Source organism: Saimiri boliviensis, chromosome 11 (assembly GCF_048565385.1).
Source record: "Saimiri boliviensis isolate mSaiBol1 chromosome 11, mSaiBol1.pri, whole genome shotgun sequence".
Taxonomy (NCBI): Eukaryota; Metazoa; Chordata; class Mammalia; order Primates; family Cebidae; genus Saimiri; species Saimiri boliviensis.
In genome coordinates, this window is record NC_133459.1 from 59,801,247 (window position 1) to 59,804,734 (window position 3,488).

General features: G+C 44.7%; 1 pseudogene; it reads right to left on the reverse strand.

Annotated features, from left to right (window-relative positions):
* Positions 1–487: 487 nt before the first annotated feature.
* LOC120366298 (5S ribosomal RNA) lies at positions 488–606 on the reverse strand (annotated as a pseudogene).
* Positions 607–3,488: the final 2,882 nt, after the last annotated feature.

Sequence of the window (3,488 nt, forward strand, 5' to 3'; positions counted from 1 at the left end):
AATTTTTTGTATTTTTAGTAGAGACGGGGGTTCACCATGTTAGCCAGGATGGTCTTTATCTCCTGACCTCATGATTCACCCGCCTCGGCCTCCCAAAGTGCTGGGATTACAGGCGTGAGCCCCTGCACCCAGCCAAGTTGTGGTGTTCTTATAGCACAGTAGGATGTATGTAGCTAACAATAATATATTGTACATTTCAAAATAGCTTGAAGAGAGGGTTTTCAATGTTCCCAACACAAAGAAATGATCAATGTTGGGGGTGATTGATATTTCAATTATCCTGATTTTATCATTACACATTATATACATATATTAAAAGAACACATGTACCCCATAGATATATGATTATTCTGTATCAATTTAAACATTTTTATTGAGATGGACTCTCTGTTGCCCATGCTGAAGCACAGTGGCACAGTCTCAGCTCACTGCAGCCTCTGCCTCCTGGGTTCAAGCAATTCTTTTTTTTCTTTTTTTTTTCTTTTAACGCCTACAGCATTTGGTATTCCCAGGCAGTCTCCCATCCAAGTACTAACCAGGCCCAACCCTGCATAGCTTCTGAGATCAGACCAGATTGGGCGCGTTCACAGTGGTATGGCCATAGACAGGTTCAAGCAATTCCTGATCCTTATGCCTCAACTTCCTAAGTAGCTGAGATTACAGGTGTGTGCCACCACACCCAGCTATTTTTTTGTATTTTTAATAGAGATGGGGTTGTGCCATGTTGCCTAGGCTGGTCTTGAACTCCTGATCTCAAGTGATCTGCTCACTTCAGCCTCCCAAAGTGCCTCCCGAGATTATAGGCATAAACCACTGCACTCGGCCAAAACTTAAATTTTTTTTTTTTTTTTTTTTTTTGAGATGGAGTCTCTTGCTGCCGAGGCTGGAGTGCAACAGCATGATCCCTGCTCACCACAACCTCCACCTCCCAGGTTCAAGTGATTCTCCTGCCTTAGCCTCCCAAGTAGCTGGGATTACAGGAGCCGGCTACCATGCCTGGCTAAATTTTTTTTTTTTTTTTGTATTTTTAGTAGAGACGGGGTTTTACTATGTTGGTCAGGCTGGTCTCAAACTCCTGACCTCAGGCTATCTGCCTCGGCCTCCCAAAGTGCTGGGATTACAGGCGTGAGCCACCACACCTGGCCAACCTAAAATATTTTTAAGAGTTAATATGAAAGAAAAAAAGCGAACTCAGGATCTGAGACCAGACACACTTGGGTTTGTCATTTTGTTATATTAGGAGCCTGCAATATTAGGGGCCTCAGTTTCCCTGTAAGTAAAGTGGGAATAAGGATAGAAACTACCTTATAAGTTCATTAAAAGAGTTAAATAAAATTAATGCATGTAAAATGCCCAGCACAGTATCAGCCACATAACAACTATTACTCTTTGGTGCCTGTCCAAGGAGAAGGATGCTGGCACCCTGGAAGGCAGTATTGTACAGTGGAAAGGAGCCTGGCTTGAAACTACAGGACTGGACTGTGAATCCCACTTCCACCATTTACTGGCCATTTAACATTAAGCAAGTTACTACACCTCGGAGTCAGTCTCAGTTTCCTCACCAGGAAAATGCATCTGCCTCCCTCAAGGGAGAAGTTCGAATAGCTCAATGAACACAGACGAGAATGTGCCGGGCAGCACGGTTCCAAGCATCAGGCACCAGACTAGATTGGATGGAACCCAGGGAGATGGCCCCACCTGGCTCTGGTTCCTATTTTCCTCAACGGCATTGTGACTGCCAGGGAAATCTACTCTTAACAGGCAGGGAAAGTAGGCCAAGAGACTGGCACCAGTCATCATTTTCACCCTTCACGTTCTGGCTCTTTGGTAAAAGAACGTGGCTAAATAATAAAGGTCCCACGGGCAAAGAAGCAGGGCTTCCCCTGACATATGAGGAATGAAATACCTTTTGGTTTATCTCTGAAACACATTGGGCCATTGTCAATTTGCTTTCTGTCTGGCACAGTCAGTATGGATTTTAAGTCCTATTACAAGGAACCTGGTTAAACAAATAAAAAGGACATTTTTATCACGTTAAATTTTTTTTTTTTTTTTTTTTGAGACAGAGTCTCACTCTGGAGTGCAGTGGTGTGATATCTCAGTTCACTGCAACCTCTGCCTCCTGAGTAGCTGGGATTACAGGCACTCACTTGCAGTGAGTGGAGATCATGCCATTGTACTCCAGCCTGGGCGACAAGAGGGAAACTCCATCTCAAAAAAATAAAAATAGGCCGGACACAGTGGCTCATGCCTGTAATCCCAGCACTTTGGGAGACTGGAGCAGACAGATCACCTGAGGTTGGGAGTTTGACACCAGCCTGACTAACAGGGAGAAACCCCACTGTACTAAAAATACAAAATTACAAAATTAGCCAAGCATGGTGGTGCATGCCTGTAATCCCAGCTACTCAGGAGGTTGAGGCAGGAGAATCGCTTGAACTGGGAAGGCAGATTGCAGTGAACTGAGATCGCACCAGTGCACTTCAGCCTGGCCAACAAGAGCAAAACTCAGTTTCAATAAATAAATAAATAATTGAATAAAAATTAAAATAAAGTTGGTCTGTTCATGCTTCCTTGTTCAATAGGCATCCTCTTTCCCTTGAGAATGTGTGCTCTTAGGGACCAGAAGTCAGTTGCTAGCCAGGGAAGAAAGAATCCCCTGGTCAGACTCTGTGGAAACAGTGGCACTAGACTCTTGAAAGCCCTAAGGTTGCTTTATCTAGCTCACTTGCTGCTTCCACTTCCATCGCCATGGCGCTGAACACTGGTCTGGGCCCACTTTTTTCTATGAAACTTCAAAAGCTCATTATGTAAAGTCATTCAAAACAAACCCAACAAACATCATTGCGTAGCTCCCGTGTTCCAAAACTTGCGGCTAGTGAAGAAGGTGAATTTGAGATCATCTCAGAAGAGTGGAGTCTAGCAGAAGAAGCAGATGTGCAAACCATATAGTTGCACCACAGCCTTGCAAGATCCAGGACGATATGGGCCAGGTAATCTGGGATGCCCAAGGAAGAGGGAAGAGGGAGGAGTGATTATCTTGCCTCAGCCTCCCAAGTAGCTGGGATTACAGGTCCCAGCCACCACAGACAGCTAATTTTTGTATCTTTAGGAGAGATGGGGTTTCACCATGTTGGCCAGGATGGTCTCGATCTCCTGACCTCATGATCCACCTGCCTCAGCCTCCCGAAGTGCTGAGATTACAGGTGTGAACCACTGTGCCCAGCCATACTGTGTGTTATTCTAAGTGCTTTCCATGGACTCGCACATATAATCCAACCCAGTAGTGGAGAAAACCTTGTTATCTCTATTTCACAGATGAAGATACTGAGGCAGTTTCAATAACATTTCTTCCCTAGTTAATAGCTACCTGTGTATGACCTCAAAGTGCAAACACTCAGAGGCTTAAGGGGTGTAGTACCTGACATGTGTAAATCACAGTTGGTTCCAAAAGGAAGTCTAGTTGACCGCCCTCTTCCCAATGCCCA